The sequence below is a fragment of the Babylonia areolata genome, chromosome 10 (genome assembly GCF_041734735.1).
Source record: "Babylonia areolata isolate BAREFJ2019XMU chromosome 10, ASM4173473v1, whole genome shotgun sequence".
Taxonomy (NCBI): domain Eukaryota; kingdom Metazoa; phylum Mollusca; class Gastropoda; order Neogastropoda; family Buccinidae; genus Babylonia; species Babylonia areolata.
Genome location: NC_134885.1, coordinates 3,340,571 through 3,360,531, shown reverse-complemented (window position 1 = coordinate 3,360,531; position 19,961 = coordinate 3,340,571).

Here is a 19,961-nt window from a genome sequence, read left to right as displayed (position 1 = left end):
ACACAAAAAAAACAACAAACCAAAAAAACCAAAAACCAAAAAACAAAAAAACCAACAAACATACAAACAACAACTCTGCTTTCCTGTCGTTTTCTCTTTAAATAAGTTTTGTTTTCACGATCTGTCGTGATTCGATACGACTTGTTAGCAACCCTTGTGCATGTTACGAACGGACTGCAGCAGGACATGAGGTAATATTCACCGACATAGTATACATGACACCAGAGCGCATGCGCCCATTTACACACGCAACCTCAACCTCCTCAACCTCAGGCCCATAACTAAGTAGTCGTTGGGGGAAGCCTGAGGACCGCAGACGCAACCTCCCTTCTCCATCTGTCTCTGTCGGCAGCCGCTGGCAGCAGCTCACGTGTGTGGAGTCCGGTCCATTGTTTGATGTTCTCATGCCAGTTCTTCCGCTGTCTTCCTCTTCTTCTCCCGCCCTCGATGGTGTTTTGCATGATTGTTTTGGACAAGCTGGTGTGTCGAGTGTTGTGTCCAAACCATATCAGCACACGCACGCACGCACAAACATACCTCCCAACACCCTCCTTGCCCCCTTTTCCCTCACGCACACGCACGCAACTCAAGTGTGGTTGACATGAGGTGCGCACACTGCTGCAGTCACTGACTGTCACACCCAAGCCTGTTTGGACATCTCTTAGCATAATATCTTCGGCACGAATGCATAAAAAAATGGCTAATACTGTCAAAGTTTGCCGCGAACACAGACACATACATAGTTAGATACATCTGTTTTTGTATTTGTATTGTATTTCTTTTTATCACAACAGATTTCTCTGTGTGAAATTCGGGCTGCTCTCCCCAGGGAGAGCGTGTCGTTACACTACAGCGCCACCCATTTTTTTTTTTTTTTTTTTTCCTGCGTGCAGTTTTATCTCTTTTTTCCTATCGAAGTGGATTTTTCTACAGAATTTTGCCAGGAACAAGTCTTTTGTTGCCGTGGGTTCTTTTACGTGCGCTAAGTGCATGCTGCACACGGGACCTCGGTTTATCATTTCATCCAAATGACTAGCGTCCAGACCACCACTCAAGGTCTAGTGGAGGTGGAGAAAATATTGGCGGCTGAGTCGTGATTCGAACCAGCGCGCTCAGATTCTCTCGTTTCCTAGGCGGACGCGTTACCTCTAGGCCATCACTCCACTATATACAATACATACATACATAATTACATGCATACAACCACACACACGGACAACTGAAATACAGTAAATTTACTCTGATTCATGTTACACGCATGGGTTTTTTTGTTTTTCCCGTTGTTGACACACACGTGTGCACACAGAAACAAACAAACAAAACAACAACAACAGCAACAGCAACAACAAAACACACACCTAATGCCGTCATCTGCATGTGATGCGCGCCCAAAGAATTGACAAACCAGAAGTAAGTGGAAGAAGCAAAGTTACAAAGAAAAAGTGTGACGTAATATCAACTACTCACCTATGACTCGTTTCTGTGCAAAATTTCGTCACTGAGTGGCGTTGGCCAAGTCAAGATCCGGGTCTTCCGTTGTTCTGCCCCCCTTTCTAGTCCCCCTTGGAAGCCAGGAGCAGTGGCGACGGGTTGTGTGCTTCCGTCTGGCCAGTCCTGTTCGTCATGGCTCAGTCCAAGGCACCGAAGCGACGTCGCTATCCCACAGTGGAACCGCTTTCTGATGAGACCATTTTGCAGGCCATGTATCGACAGAAAAGGCTGATAGACCATTGGCGCAGAGTTGATGAAGGTACTCCACTCTCACTGTTTATACTGTGATAACATTTTAGATCTCCGTTAATGTATTATGATCTCTATTATGCACTTATTGCAGTGGATTTTAGATCTCGCAGTTCAGGTGATTCTTTGTCTTGATCAATACTTGTAAGTACGTGCTTACTGTGATATACCATGCGTACATAGTTTAAAGCTGAGTGCGCTTTTGTGAAGATATAAGCCGAAGTAATACCAGCCAAAACGATTAGGATATTTCCAAATAACAATTGCGGGTCTCGAAAGAACTGAAACAAACACAGAATGAGAAAGCCTTTTCTTGTAGTGATCTGTATATTAACAGAAAAACACTTCATTCAACAAGCAGATTACTGATTAGAGAGTGTTGACAGAAATACAGGGATTTTCAGCACAACAAAGCGAGTCTTGTCTTCTAAAGCGATGACAGCAGCTGATCCCAAAAGCAGCAGCAGCAGTAGTAGATAATGGGTATCTTCACTCTTTATCGTTTTCCTTACCGAGCTTTGTATATTCTCGTTGATTTACTAAGAAAAAAAAATACCCTTCAGATGTTCATTACAGTATAGAATATGAAAATCTGCAATTATCCATCGTACACACAAAGCCCAAAATATTGGAAGAAGAAGAAGAAGAAGAAAATATTGGAAGAAGAAGAAGAAGAAGAGGAAAAGGGGGAGGAGGAGGAGGAGAAGAAGAAGAAGAGGAAAAGGAAGAGGAGGAGAAGAAGAAGAAGAGGAAAAGGAGGAGGAGGAGGAGGAGAAGAAGAAGAAGAAGAAGAGGAAAAGGAGGAGGAGGAGAAGAAGAAGAAGAACAAGAAGAAGAAGAACAAGAAGAAGAAAAAAAGGGGGAGGAGAAGAAGAAGAGGAAGAACAAGAACAAGAACAAATAGGATGAGGAGGAGTAGGAGAAGAAGAAGAAGAAGAAGGAGGAGGAGGAGGAGGTGGAGGAAATGAAGAAGAAGAAGAAAAAGAAGAAGAAGAAGAACAACAACAACAACAACACTACCCTGAAACAATATTTGAATTTGAAAAAGAAGCAATATATACATATTATTATTATTATTACCATAATTATAATTATATTATTACTGTTATTATTATCATCATCATTATTATCTTTATTAATTGATTAATCAAATCTTAAACGTCAGTACTTTGAGTGATTTAGGCAATACCGTAAAAGGCAGATATAAATCATATATATCATATATAAGTTGAGAGAGAGAGAGAGAGAGAGAGAGATAATTAGTGGCAATGTTTCTGTCTTCGAACGATAAGGCTTTTCTTTTCGGTCAAGTACTGAATAATTAAATGGCAAAGATTTCTTTCTTGGTTATTTGAACTTAAACAGTTTAGGTGAATAACATTTAGTGTGTGTGTGTGTGTGTGTGTGTGTGTGTGTGTGTGTGTGAAACAGCAAAACCCAGTGTTGATGATGGACCACCAAGAACTTGCGTGGACTTACGTCACAAATTGAAGCACATCGTGGTGAGTAAAGTCCACGCATGTCTGCCTGTCTGCTTGTCTGTCTGCCCTGTCCATCCATCTGTGTGTTTTCTATGTCATGTCATTCAGTCTACCTGTCTGTCTGCAGATTAATCTTAATCTGCATCTGTGGTGCTCACATAACAGCCGATCATATACCAACTTGCGATATGTTAAAGTCTCGAAATCATCGTCAGTGTTGACGATCTTCAGCAGTCCATTGCTAATGTATGACTTTTTCAACTCCTTGTTAAATAGTCCAGTTGGTTTGGTTCGCTGTTATAGTTGTTAGTTTTTCATTAGAAATATGTTATATTGTTATGTTTTAATTTTTTTTTTAACAAAATTTAAATCAATCATTTTCTGTATGTAACACACACACACACACACACACACACACACACACACACACACACACACACACACACTCACACTTTCACTTACTCGCATGCGTACACAGTAATCCCCCCCCCTACCCCCACCCCCTCCTCCCACTCGATTTTTTTCCTCCCCTCATCTAATATCACTTACAGTGAAAAGACGTAAAACGAAAGAACGAACGAACCTGTCTGTCTGCGTGTTTAAGATAAGATAAGATAAGATAAGAATAACTTTATTATCTCCACCTGGAGAAATTTGGTCAGGTGCATTATCACAACATAGACAAGTAAACAACATGGGGACCATAACTGTAAAAGCCAACAACAGCCCCAACAAATATTACGAAGATACAAATGTAAAAAATATCACATACATCGTTTCATACATACATCCACACACTGCAGGTAATAACTAGTATTCTTAATGTAAAAACAGAAAGAATTAAGAAACATTATTTGAATATAATTATAAACATAGCCTACTATACTGCACATTGATTATAATAGACAGATAAGATAAGAATAAAGATGAATTGCGGAAAACCACAACCAGATAATCAGAACACACCCGCACCGCACCCTCCCCCCCCCCCACCCCACCCCACACACGCAGATAACTTGATCAAACAAGAGTAATCAACATATGTTCTCAAATAAAAGCATTTCACATATTCGCTTTTAAAAACATTGCAGTTAATTATTACATCGTAATTATTAAACAGAAATATATTTAGAATATGGACGTTCTCTGTCCATCCTTTCACATAACTGTCTATTCCTCCACCCTTCAGATTGCTTCTGTCTGTCCATACACGCAGCCCGCACGCTGACCTCTGACCTTTCCATCCATCCATCCATCCGTCCATGTACCCTTCAAAACCATCGATCAGTCTGTTCGTCAGTCCGGCCATCAAAGCACCCACCTTTGCGCTTTGCATTTCTTTTCAGTCAGCAAAACGAATTCACCCGTTCATCCACCCCACCCCACAAAGAGAAACTATGTAGGAGGCGCTAGGAGTTTGTTTTTCTCCTGCATCCAAGTTTTGGGGAAAAAAAAGAAAAGAAAGAAAGAAACCCCACCCCCACCCCCCCAAAAAACCCAACCAACCAAACTAAAAACCCCGGAGAAAACACGTATCGTATTATCGCTACTACTGTTTGGTACGGAAACATTTCCAAGGCAGAAGTCGCAGCCCTGAACAGAATCGTAAAAACTGCCACCAAAATTACTGGGTCTGATCTACCTTCTCCAGACGACATATATTATAAGAGGCTACTAAAAAAAAAGAAAAAAAGAGAGCAAAATCAATCAGCAAGGACTAATCACATCCAGCTTTTGGGATTTTCGAGATGCTCCCCTCTGGTCGACGGTACAGGAGTATAAATAAGGACGAAAACCAATCGCTTCGCCAATAGCTTTTCCCCCAAAGCAGTCAATGCCCTGTCTCTCGAACAAATCCAGTATGATTAAATAGAATAGTGCAATCAACAACCATCTACCTGGAGATCTAGTCATCAGCCCCATCCACATGTAATATGCGGCTTCTGTTCAAACGTGTGTGTGTGTGTGTGTGTGTGTGTGTGTGTGTGTGCGTGCGTGTGCGTGCATGTGTATGTGTATGTATGTGTGTGTCTGTGTGCATGTGTGAGTATGCACAAGTTTTTGTATTGATATGCACATGTGTGTATCCTAAATTATACTGTATCCGTGTTTGTGTGTGGTAATAAAGACATTCTATTCTATCAGTATTTTGCTTCCGTATTCCATTTTTAAACATGCAAATGGAACATTTCATTGAATCATAAAAGTGTAGATAAATAAACGAATAATTAGATTAATAGGAAATAACTAAATGGATGAATAAATGAGTAAATAAATACTAAAACAGATTTTTTTTTTTATAAAGACTATCATAGAATTTTCTCCTTGTCATGGCTTATGTGTTTCGAAATCTAATGTCACTTTGTGTTCGGACATTTCTTCTGTTGTAGTTGCTGTGTGCACAAGTGAAATGTGGTAGGAACTTAATTTCTGAGGAAATCTCTTTACTCCATTGCATGAAATTATGTTGATATGAATATTTCTCCTATTCTTTGCCAAACATAATGAGGATGGTGGTGGTGGAAGGGGGGAGGGGCGTCTCGAATGATTTTATTTGCTTTTTTTTTTTTTTTTTTTTTTTTTTTTTTCGAACTGATTATGAAGTCCAGGGGTACTGTTATTTCCGGCAATAGTTAACTCTCATACGAACGGCGAAAGATACGATGTTAACAGCGTTTCACCCCAATTACCATCATCAAAATGTTGCAAGCAGAAGGCTCTTATACTGAAGAGGTGAATGTTGACAAAGAATACCACAGTTCTGACGACGGAAGCTAAAGGTTGGGTCATTCAGACACCCACTGGACATCCGAGGGGTCTGTGTAGAGGAGAAGAGAGGACTGGCAGTACTGAGTGAGTTAACATGTTTGAGCACGCTGAAATCCACGCGTGGAGTTAGTTAAACGCGGTGTGCATTGACATTTGTTGGTTGTTTTTTGTTGTTGTTTTTTTTGTTGTTTTGATTGAATGAAGCTTTGTCAGTTTCTTCTGTAGCGGCTTATATCATAGATAGACACCCATAAGCTGACAATTTGGTCAACATTACAGTGAGAGTTTATGGTAATGGTTTCTTCGCAGCAGTGGAAGGACGGCTTAGTCATTTGCGAAGGATTATGACTCTCGTTATATTGTGTGAAACTAGGACTGTGTAGGAGGCAAGATTGCACTGGCTATTATTGCTGCAGCCTTTTGGGGGGGCGGGGAAGGGGTGTGTGTGGGCGGGGGGGGAGGGGGGGGGGCGGCAAGTTGGCCTGTGGGGACGATCTCAACGCCGATTGTTCTAAAGCCCTGTTGACAGAGACAGTGGGGGTGTAACTTGGGCAAGCCACTCTCAACTTTTATCAACTTCTCGCCCAGGTAGTCAGGACAGCACTTGCCTCCTCTGCTGTTCTGATGGCCATAGTCGGACACGACTGACTATCACACGTAAAATGTTATGGCAGGTGAAAGGAGAGTGCCTGGCGAAATTGGAACAAGACAACGTGAGAATGCTGCGAGCAATCATCAGTGTGATGAAAGGCCCTGGCTCCGTGGACCACTACCACAAGAGAAAACTCGGCAATGGACAAGCGAGGTCAGTACCCGCCGTGCACAATGACTGAATGAGTGCACCCTTAAACAACAGCAACAAGAACAATGCGCGCGTTTTCCTTTAAGCAAGAAGAAGACAAAGTCACCGCCAAGTAACCCACATTAAATCAAAAAAGTTGTTCGTTTTTGTTTGTTTTGTTGTTGTTGTTGTTCTTCTTCTTCTTCTCCTTCTCCTTCTCCTTGTTGTTGTTGTTGTTGTATGTGTGTGTGGCCGTGTGTGCGCGCATGCATGGCACATGGGGTGGTAAGGACTAACATGACACAGTGGTGTGTTAAGGACTACCATGACACAGTGTGGTGTTAGGGACAAACATGACACAGTGGGGTGTTAAGGACTACCATGACACAGTGGGATGTTAGGGACTTACATGACACAGTGGGGTGTTAAGGACTGCCATGACACAGTGGGGTGTTAAGGACTGCCATGACACAGTGGGGTGTTAAGAACCTACATGACACAGTGGGGTGTTAGGGACTAACATGACACAGTGGGGTGTTAGGGACCAACATGACACAGTGGGGTGTTAAGGACTGCCATGACACAGTGGGGTGTTAGGGACTTACATGACACAGTGGGGTGTTAGGGACTGCCATGACACAGTGGGGTGTTAGGGACTTACATGACACAGTGGGGTGTTAGGGACCAACATGACACAGTGGGGTGTTAGGGACCAACATGACACAGTGGGGTGTTAAGAACCTACATGACACAGTGGGGTGTTAGGGACCAACATGACACAGTGGGGTGTTAAGAACCTACATGACACAGTGGGGTGTTAGGGACCAACATGACACAGTGGGGTGTTAGGGACTAACATGACACAGTGGGGTGTTAAGAACCTACATGACACAGTGGGGTGTTAGGGACCAACATGACACAGTGGGGTGTTAAGAACCTACATGACACAGTGGGGTGTTAGGGACAAACATGACACAGTGGGCTATTAGGGACTTACATGACAGTGGGGTGTTGGAGACTTACATGACACAGTGGGGTGTTAGGGACTAACATGACACAGTGGGGTGTTGGAGACTTACATGACACAGTGGGGTGTTGGAGACAAACATGACACAGTGGGGTGTTGGAGACTGACATGACACAGTGGGGTGTTGGAGACTTACATGACACAGTGGGGTGTTGGAGACAAACATGACACAGTGGGGTGTTGGAGACTTAAATGCAAGTGGGGTGTTGGAGACTTACATGACACAGTGGGGTGTTGGAGACTTACATGACACAGTGGGGTGTTGGAGACTTACATGACACAGTGGAGTGTTAGGGACCAACATGACACAGTGGGGTGTTGGAGACTTACATGACACAGTGGGGTGTTGGAGACTGACATGACACAGTGGGGTGTTAGGGACTTACATGACACAGTGGGGTGTTAGGGACTTACATGACACAGTGGGGTGTTGGAGACTTACATGACACAGTGGGGTGTTAGGGACCAACATGACATAGTGGGGTGTTGGAGACTTACATGACACAGTGGGGTGTTGGAGACTGACATGGCACAGTGGGGTGTTAGGGACCAACATGACACAGTGGGGTGTTGGAGACTTACATGACAGTGGGGTGTTGGAGACTGACATGACACAGTGGGGTGTTAGGGACAAACATGACATAGTGGGGTGTTGGAGACTTACATGACAGTGGGGTGTTGGAGACTGACATGACACAGTGGGGTGTTGGAGACTTACATGACAGTGGGGTGTTGGAGACTTACATGACAGTGGGGTGTTGGAGACTGACATGGCACAGTGGGGTGTTAGGGACCAACATGACACAGTGGGGTGTTGGAGACTTACATGACAGTGGGGTGTTGGAGACTGACATGACACAGTGGGGTGTTGGAGACTGACATGACACAGTGGGGTGTTGGAGACTTACATGACACAGTGGGGTGTTGGAGACTGACATGGCACAGTGGGGTGTTAGGGACCAACATGACACAGTGGGGTGTTGGAGACTTACATGACAGTGGGGTGTTGGAGACTGACATGGCACAGTAGGGTGTTAGGGACCAACATGACAGTGGGGTGTTGGAGACTTACATGACACAGTGGGGTGTTGGAGACTGACATGGCACAGTGGGGTGTTAGGGACCAACATGACACAGTGGGGTGTTAAGGACTGCCATGACACAGTGGGGTGTTAAGGACTGCCATGACACAGTGGGGTGTTAGGGACAAACATGACACAGTGGGGTGTTAAGGACTGCCATGACACAGTGGGATGTTAGGGACAAACATGACACAGTGGGGTGTTGGAGACTTACATGACACAGTGGGGTGTTAGGGACCAACATGACACAGTGGGGTGTTAGGGACCAACATGACACAGTGGGGTGTTGGAGACTTACATGACACAGTTGGGGTGTCAGAGGCGAACTGCCTCACAAGATCACTGTGACTTGCTCAGTGAAGGACCTCTTCTGTGGCAGTCACGGCTTCGAGGAGCGGGAGCGCTTTTACGAGAGGGTTAACCGCGAGAACAAAGCCATGCTTCGTAGACTGGTCAGCACCCGCACCGTCTACAACCACATCAAGATGGAGATGGACTATCAGGTAGTGAACTGTGTATTTTATTCATTGAGACACATCTTGCCACAGCGCATATTCTTGAAGTTCTATGTGTGGGTGCATGAAACATTCCATGGCGACTGATATATTGATGGTGTGCTGTGTGTTAATTAACACCACGGTGACATAACCTTTGACAGTGTACTGTGCATTAATCACCTCACGGTGACAGACATGTTGTCAGTGTACTGTGCGTTAATTACCTCATGGTGACATACACGGTGACAGTGTACTGTGCATTAATAACCTCATGGTGACATACACGGTGTCATTGTACTGTGCATTAATTACCTTACGGTAACATACACGGTGACAGTGTACTGTGCATTAATTACCTCATGGTGACATGCACGGTGACTGTACTGTGCATTAATTACCTCATGGTGACATACACGGTGACAGTGTACTGTGCATTAATTACCTCATGGTAACATACACGGTGACAGTGTACTGTGCATTAATAACCTCATTGTGACATACACGGTGACAGTGTACTGTGCATTAATTACCTCATGGTGACATACACGGTGACAGTGTACTGTGCATTAATAACCTCATGGTGACATACACGGTGACAGTGTACTGTGCATTAATTACCTCATGGTGACATACACGGTGACAGTGTACTGTGCGTTAATTACCTCATGGTGACATACACGGTGACATTGTACTGTGCATTAATAACCTCACGGTGACAGACAGGTTGTCAGTGTACTGTGCGCTAATTACCTCATGGTGACATACACGGTGACAGTGTACTGTGCATTAATTACCTCACGGTGGCATACACGGTGACAGTGTACTGTGCATTAGTTACCTCACGGTAACATACACGGTGACAGTGTACTGTGCATTAATTACCTCACGGTGGCATACACGGTGACAGTGTACTGTGTATTAATTACCTCACGGTGACATACACGGTGACAGTGTACTGTGCATTAATTACCTCACGGTTACAGACAGGCTGACAGTGTACTGTGCATTAATTACCTCACGGTAACATACACGGTGACAGTGTACTGTGCATTAATTACCTCACGGTGGCATACACGGTGTAGTGTATTGTGCATTAATTACCTCACGGTGACATACACGGTGACAGTGTATTGTGCATTAATTACCTCACGGTGACATACACGGTGACAGTGTATTGTGCATTAATTACCTCACGGTGACATACACGGTGACAGTGTATTGTGCATTAATTACCTCACGGTGACATACACGGTGACAGTGTATTGTGCATTAATTACCTCATGGTGACATGCACGGTGACAGTGTACTGTGCATTAATTACCTCATGGTGACAGGCAGATTGACAGTGTACTGTGCATTAATTACCTCACGGTGACAGACTTTGACAGTGCACTGTGCATTAACGACTCAACGGTTACAGCCACAACGATATAGTGTACTATGCATTAACTAGTTTTACAGGTGCAGACACATTGATAGCGTACAGTGCATCAACAACGTAACTCTTACACTGACACGTGGGTAATATCTTAAGAATTGACCTCTTCACGGTCACAAACACACTGAGACAGCCAGGAAGATGGGAGAATGATCAAGACGCATATCAGCCAGTGCACTAACCGTGAGGTTTCTGTTCTCAATCTGCTCTCACCCTTTCCCCTAAGCTTGACTGGACATTCAAACTAAGCGTCTAGTCATTCGGATATAGACAACAAGCCAAGGTCCCGTGTGCAGCACGCACTTGGCGCAATGAAAAAGAACCCATGACAACATAAGTGTTATCAAAGTGTTATCCTCTGGCAAAGTTCTGAAGAAGAAATCCACTTTGATATGCACACAACTATACAAGACCTGACAAAGCGCGTTGGGTTATGTTGCTGGCAGATGTGGTGTAAGGTAAATGGATTTTTTTTTTTCCGAAGCACTGACGCACTGACATAGACATGGAAAACCACATTGATTTGGACATTGATGATCAGATTGTGCACTGTGACTTATTCTGTCCACTGTCACAGTCACTCTCTCGTGGATCGGATTGTTCGGTTGCCTTCCCATTAAACGCTTCATTTGGAATACAAGCGTTTTCATTTTGCATAACAAGTGTCGAAAAAAATCGGTTATTCATTTCGCCTCTGTGTGTGTGTGTGTGTGTGTGTGTGTGTGTGTGTGTGTGTGTGTGTCCCTCTCTCTCTGTATGTGTGTGTGTGTGTGTGTGTGTGTGTGTGTGTGTGTGTGAACCTCTTCTTTTTCCTTCTTCCATTCCGTGTGCTAATCAGTGAATCATTTCGCTAATGTTGTACCAATTTAGTGCTATGATCAATTCATTTTTAGTTCTGTTGCTCCTAGTGTTGCTCTTCTTCTTCTTCTTCTTCCTCTTTCTTTTCTCCTTTTTCCTTTCCTCCTCCTCCTCCTCCTCCTCCTTAATCTTCTTCTTCTTCTCCAAGTTGTTGCTATTACCTTTACAACAATGACAAAAACACCAAACTGCTACTGCTGATGCTGTTTTTGTTTTTTTTTTCTTTTTTCTTCTTCTCTTCTTTCTGCCCTGTATGTTGCTCCCACTTCAGTTTTCCAATCAACCATTCAGTCAGCAGCGTTTTCTTCAACCGATCCCCCCCCCCACACACACACCCACGCCCCCCCCCCCCCCCCCCCCCATTCACCACTTTATCTGGACGTTTGGCGTTCTAGTCATTCCATTGTTCTTGCTGCTGCTCCCACAACGATTTACTGCTTGCTGTTGTAAGCGCCCGATGCTGTTGCAGCTGCTTCTACAACCTCCAGGCCTACTTGTTCCATGATTGACATCATCACACTCGCGTCATCTTTCTTGTCATCCTTATCCTGCATAATTATGATTGCGGAGTGTCATGTGCTGTTGTGTGCAGCGCGCCATCAGAGGAAAGAAAAAGCTCAGCGATGTGTACAAGTGGTGGAAAAATAACGAGGAGTGGAGAAATAGGTGGCTTAAGACTGGCAAGGTAACAACAACAACAACAACAACACACACACACACACACACACACACACACGCACGCACACAAACCCTGTCACATCTTTACTCTGGTTCGCCTCTTTCTTTGTCAGAAGCAGTACGCTAAACGTTGATGACGGACCTTCCTGAGTTGCAGTTTCAGTTTCTCAAGGAACGTGTCATTATGTTCGGACAAATCCATATGGATACGCTACACCCCATCTGTAAGGCAGATGCCTGACCAGCAGCGTAACCCAACGCACTTGTCAGGCCTGGAGTGCATGCTTATAATATTTGTGTTCCTATCAGAGTGGGTTTCTTTTTACATAATTTTTGCCAGAGGACAACACTTTTGTTGCCATGGGTTCTTTTTCACTGCGCCAAGTGCGTGCTGCACACGGGACCTCGGTGTTATCGTCTCATCTGAAAGACTGTAGACGCTCAGTTTGGTTTTCCAGTCAAACTTGGGAGAAAGGGCGAGAGCGGGATTCGAACCCACACCCTCAAGGGCTCACTGTATTGGCAGCTGAGCGTCTTAACCATTCTGCCACCTTCCTCCTGACAGTGAGGAAATACAGGTTATGAGCTGATCAGTCCGATCTGGGCATTGTAAGAAGATTGTTCACTGCTTCGAAATAGGGGGAAGTAGTTCGACACATTTGTCGTTTGTACTGAGATAGGGGAAGTGATTAGATACCTTTGGCGTTTGTAGGGAGATGGGGGAAGTAATTAGATACCTTTGGCGTTTGTAGGGAGATTGGGGAAGTAATTAGATACCTTTGGCGTTTGTAGGGAGATAGGGGAAGTGATTAGATACCTTTGGCATTTGTAGGAAGATAGGGAAAGTAATTAGATACCTTTGGCGTTTGTAGGGAGATAGGTGATGTAATTAGATATCTTTGGCGTTTGTAGGCAGATGGAGGAAGTGATTAGATACCTTTGGCATTTGTAGGCAGATGGAGGAAGTGATTAGATACTTTTGGCGTTTGTAGGAAGATGGAGGAAGTGATTAGATACCTTTGGCGTTTGTAGGAAGATGGAGGAAGTGATTAGATACCTTTGGCGTTTGTAGGAAGATGGAGGAAGTGATTAGATACCTTTGGCGTTTGTAGGAAGATGGAGGAAGTGATTAGATACCTTTGGCGTTTGTAGGAAGATGGAGGAAGTGATTAGATACCTTTGGCGTTTGTAGGAAGATGGAGGAAGTGATTAGATACCTTTGGCGTTTGTAGGAAGATGGAGGAAGTGATTAGATACCTTTGGCGTTTGTAGGGAGATGGAGGAAGTGATTAGATACCTTTGGCGTTTGTAGGGAGATGGAGGAAGTGATTAGATACCTTTGGCGTCTGTAGGAAGATGGAGGAAGTGATTAGGTACCATTGGCGTTTGTAGGGAGATGGGGGAAGTAATTAGATACCTTTGGCATTTGTAGGGAGATAGGGAAAGTAATTAGATACCTTTGGCGTTTGTAGGGATATAGGGGGAGTGATTAGACACCTTTGGCATTTGTAGTGAGAAACGAGAAGTAATCAGATGCCTTAGACATTTTTTAGGGAGATAATGGGAAGTAATTAGAAAAGAGTGCCTATTGCTTTCCTGTGGCGTCTGGTAATCTTAGTTCCGTAGTGTGTGTGTGTGTGTGTGTGTGTGTTCGTTTATGCTTGTGTGAGAGCGTGTGACTGTAAGTATGTGTGTCTGAATGTGTGTATGTGCACGTGTGCATGTGTGCATATATATATATATATATATATATATATATATATATATATATATATATATATATATATATATATATATATATATAAAATTATACATGTGGGCCTGTGTGTGTGCGCATGTGGGAATGTGTGCGTACACACATGTATGCATGTGCGCGCGCACACGCGTGTGTGTGCATGGTGCTCGAATGCGTTTGTGCTGGGATGAGAAGCTTGATTATCACAGACACACAACACGCACATTTGCTCGCACCCTCCGACACACACCCACACATACACACACGTACACTAACACACACACACACACACACACACATACACACACAAACACACCAACACACACACATACACACACTTACACACTCATACACGCACACACACATAAACACTAACACACTAACAGACACTCATACACACGCACTCACACGCACACACACACACTAACACTAACACACATACAAACGCACCAACACACACACACACACACACACACACACACACACACACACACACACACACACACACACACACAACTAACACAACCGCTCACTAACAACGCATGCCACCATTTCCCAGGGCAGTGTGCAAAAAAAAAAAAAAAAAAATATATATATATATATATATGGTTTTACTTATCTCATTACCATGGTAGAATAAAATTTCGTTTCGTTTCATTTCGTTTCGTTTCGTTTCCTCTGTGTTTTGTAGCAATCGGGTTTGACGGGGGAGAGCTTTCACATCGACATGGACGCATTACGGCAAGAGATGATTGAGAGGCATCGCAACTGCTTCCCCTCGGAGCCAGAGAAGTTCCAGCCTCAGGACGTTCCATACCTGTGCAGCTCCCCGTCCGGCACCAGCCCCGTGGACCACGAACGCTGCTTCACCCCCCTCCAGGGCCTCCCCCCTGTCGTCCCTCCTCGCAGAGCCTTCAGGGCTGTCAAGCCTCAGCAAGGTGTGTTTGGGTTTTGTTACTTCTCTGTTTCTCTCTTCTTCTACTGATGTTCGCCCTGTCTCTGTCTCTCGGTGACTCTCTGTCTCTGTCTCTGTGTCACTCAGTCTCCGTCTCTGTCTCTGTGTCACTCCGTCTGTCTGTCTGTCTGTCTCTGTCTCTGTCTGTCTCTCTCTCCCTGTCTCCATCTCTGTCTGTCTGTCTGTGGGTCTCAGTGTCACCCTGTCTCTGTCTCTGTCTGTCTTTCTCTCTGCGTCTCTTTGCCTGTGTTTTTCATCTCTGCCTGTCTGTCTCTCCCTGTCTCCATCTCTGTCTGTCTGTGGGTCTCAGTGTCACCCTGTCTCTGTCTCTGTCTGTCTTTCTCTCTGCGTCTCTTTGCCTGTGTTTTTCATCTCTGCCTGTCTGTCTTTCCCTGGAGAGAGAGAGAGAGAGAGAGAGAGAGGGACAAAGAGAGAGACAGGCGAGAGGGCAGACAAGGACAGAGAGAGAGAGAGAGAGAGACAGAGAGAGGGAGGAGGGCAGAGAGACAGAGACAGGCGAGTGGGCAGAGAGAGGGAGAGAAAGTGAAAGGGACGGTGAGAGAGAGAGACGGGAGGGAGGACAGAGAGAGACAGAGACACAGAGAGAGAGAGAGGGACAGAGAGACAAGACAAGACAAATTCTATATTTTCGAGGATAACAGATAAGCACTGGCGCGCTTTTTTTTCATCCAGTCCCCGCCCTGAAACAGGGTCTACACTGCACAGCACTACATTATGTGTGTCATTGCATGCATGAGAGAGGGACAGAGAGAGGGGGTCAGAAAGTCAGAGAGAGACAGGGACACAGAGAGAGAAAGAGTCAGTGAGAGAGAGGGAGAGAGGGCAGAGAGAGACAGGAACAGAGTGAGAGAGAGGGACAGTGACACAGAGAGAGACAGAGAGAGAGAGCACAGCGGCGGAACAAGGCCGTGACGGCGGACGGAGTGATGTGCTGTGTCATCGGGGAAAGCCGTGATGAGAGAGGTGTTGTGTCATCAGGGAAAGCCGTGACGAGAGAGGGTGTTGTGTCATCAGGGAAAGCCGTGACGAGAGAGGGTGTTGTGTCATCAGGGAAAGCCGTGACGAGAGAGGGTGTTGTGTCATCAGGGAAAGCCGTGACGAGAGAGGGTGTTGTGTCATCAGGGAAAGCCGTGACGAGAGAGGGTGTTGTGTCATCAGGGAAAGCTGTGATGAGAGAGGTGTTGTGTCATCAGGGAAAGCTGTGATGAGAGAGGTGTTGTGTCATCAGGGAAAGTCGTGACGAGAGAGGTGCTGTGACATCAGGGAAAGCCGTGATGAGAGAGGTGTTGTGTCATCAGGGAAAGCCGTGACGAGAGAGGGTGTTGTGTCATCAGGGAAAGCTGTGATGAGAGAGGTGTTGTGTCATCAGGGAAAGCCGTGATGAGAGAGGTGTTGTGTCATCAGGGAAAGCCGTGACGAGAGAGGTGTTGTGTCATCAGGGAAAGCCGTGACGAGAGAGGATGTTGTGTCATCAGGGAAAGCCGTGATGAGAGAGGTGTTGTGTCATCAGGGAAAGCCGTGACGAGAGAGGTGTTGTGTCATCGGGGAAAGCCGTGACGAGAAAGGTGTTGTGTCATCAGGGAAAGCCGTGACGAGAAAGGTGTTGTGTCATCAGGGAAAGCCGTGACGAGAGAGGTGTTGTGTCATCAGGGAAAGCCGTGACGAGAAAGGTGTTGTGTCATCAGGGAAAGCCGTGACGAGAAAGGTGTTGTGTCATCAGGGAAAGCCGTGACGAGAGAGGTGTTGTTGTGCAGTGTCATCAGGGAAAGCCGTGACGAGAGAGGTGTTGTTGTGCAGTGTCATCAGGGAAAGCCGTGACGAGAGAGGTGTTGTTGTGCAGTGTCATCAGGGAAAGCCGTGACGAGAGAGGTGTTGTTGTGCAGTGTCATCAGGGAAAGCCGTGACGAGAGAGGTGTTGTTGTGCAGTGTCATCAGGGAAAGCCGTGACGAGAGAGGTGTTGTTGTGCAGTGTCATCAGGGGAGTTCCCGGTCAGGACGACCCGGGCCCAGGAACTCCGTGCCCAGGCCACCCAGAGGCGGCAGCAGACTCTCTTCCCGCTGACCTCGCCCCGGGGAGACGGAGGGCAGCACAGAGGTACGACCTGAACTCACTCTGTTCCATACAGAATACATTCCTCCTTTATATGTGGTATGATTGACTGTGTGAATGCAAATGTATGTGAACGACGGGCGCTATAGTCGAGTGGTTAAAGCGTTGGACTTCAGTCTGAGGGTCCCGGGTTCGAATCTCGGTAACGGCGCCTGGTGGGTAAAGGGTGGAGATTTTTCCGATCTCCCAGGTCAACATATGTGCAGACCTTCTTGTGCCTGAACCCCCTTCGTGTGTATACACAAGCATAAGATCAAATGCGGACGTAAAAGATCCTGTAATCCATGTCAACGTTCGTTGGGCAATGGAAACATGAACATATCCAGCATGCACACCCCCGAAAACGGAGTATGGCTGCCTACCTGGCGGGATAAAAACGGTCATACACGTAAAAGCCCTCTGGTATACATATGAGTGAGACGTGGGAGTTGCAGCCCACGAACGAAGAAGAAGTATAATAAAAATTATGTACACACATGTAAATTATAGACATATGCGTGTCTGTGCGAATATGTGTGTGTTTGTGCTGTTACAAAGCAAACTGTCACTACAGACCCTGCCAGATCTCGCCAGATATAAAAGTGTATTATAGTGCATTGTCACCCACAGGAAAGCTCTTCTTTTTCTCATTGGTATATTGTCTATTCATTTCAAAGGCGATTTCGACATGTACTGGTTCATTCATTTTAACACATACATACCCACATACACACACAGTGGGTGTGGAATGGGGGATAGGTGAGGGATTGGACTGGGGAGGGGGGACTGAGGGGTGTATGGAGAAAAAGACTCACGCACGCACACACGCAGGCAAACACGCACGCACGCACTCACACACACACACACACACACACACACACACACACACACACACACACACACACATATACCCACGGCAGAATGGTGGGGCATTGGATGAAGGAAAAGTGCTATGCATTTCGTGACTCGAAGTTTACCATTGCTGTTATTAAGTATTTAAAAGTGTGTGTCATTTCAGAGAAGTGACAGAGAGACAATTCCACTCGTTCTGTCTGTGTTACAGGAAAGAACAACAACAGCGCCATAAACATGAACCAAAGTGCTAGCACCACGTATCCACGAAGCCACACGGTGTTCAACAAACGCAGCCCTTACCATACAGAACTGACCCTGGACAAACTGGGCACTGTCACACTCCCCCCCATTGCCGAGTGTACCACACATGACCCTAAAGGAAAAGACGCGGTGCTGAAGGATGGGAATAACCACGGCACGGTGCTGCAGCTTCCCAAGCTTCCGCTGTCCCAGCTGAGCAGAGACACGTGGGGCTTCAGAGAGTGCGCCTTGGGACCAAGTGATACTTCCATATCCACCTTTCCCTGGCCCCAACGTCCAGGAAAAGAGGACCCCAAGAAACGGGGGCAGGAACAGACTGCAGCCTCCTTCACAACCCCGCTGGAGAGACGTATCCGTCAGGTCCAGGCCAGGTACTTCCAGGGCACCGCAGTCACGTCACACGCTGGTCGCGCAGCAATGACCAAACTGCCCGCAAAGAGTGCTGGCAACGCGTCCGCCTCACACAGGTCAGTGAAGTTCTGCACCGTGGCGAAGCCATCAGAACAATTCGGGGCCACCACAGAAAACGCACATGAAGTTGCAGAAAATCTGTCTAAGCCGGCAGTGTGTCAATCACGTTTGGAGAAGCCATCGTCAACAAAAACAATACTGGAAAAACCACCGACAGCCAAAACGTCACAGCCAGGTGCAATGGGTCCATGGTCCGTGAAGAAGCCAGGGTGTGCTTCAGAGACAGAACACGGAGCTGAACATTTGGAGTTCGGAGAGTCAGTCAACAGAAAAACGGCTTTGGTGACCTTACACAGCAGACCTAAACCAGCAACTCGTGGCTGTCCTGACACACACAGCTCTGCACGAGACACTGCACTGGGGTCTGAAGAGAGTCCAAAGTCACTTGATCTGCAGCGTTCGCTGTCAAAGCGATCACCAAGAACATGTAACCCCAGAACCTTGAAGCGAGGCGATCAGAAAAGCTCCTTTTCAGCTGTTTCCAGCGCATGTCCAGTATCTGTTTCAGGACATTCTTCACATTGCTGTGTGCCAACGTCACTGGATTCAGGTGCGCCCTTCAGCTGCAAACCAGTTATCAAAAGAGACACGTCAGAATGGTCATCAAGGCACCCTCACGGCCCTCATCTAAAAACGTCCACTGTAAACGACACTGCAGAAGACCCTGAGCTGACCAGTCAGCCGGTCTCCAGCGCTTCAAAAACAGGTGACACATGGTCACAGTATGACCTGTCAGAAGACCAAGAGCCAAAGGATCCGACAGCATCACTTTCAGAGCTGTCCACGGATCAGTGGCCTGAACAGGACGCTCTACCAGACGATCTGTCTGAATGCTCACTGGATTTAGACGATAGCCTGTCATATGCTGACAGAGAAGAATGGTCCAGAAATGAGGACACATCACCAGAGCCTGCCTCAAAGGACACGCCCGAGTCTGATCAGCTGGATGTATCGATCTCTCGGCCATTCCCAGGTGGTGAAGACTCTCTCGTTCTGGAATGGAAAAGCCGATCGGCTGCAGACAGTCCGACAGTAAGGTCTCAGGGGCATTCCTTGGACAGGATTGTCTTCCTGGGCGAGGGCAGTCTTCTTCATGCTGATGATGCAGACGATACAGCCGCTTCCTCTGACGAAGATTAACGTGGTGGGATCTTTTCCAACCCCAACACATTTCCTAGTCCCTCGTGCAGCACGTTAGGTCCTGGTACCAGGATAACGGCTTA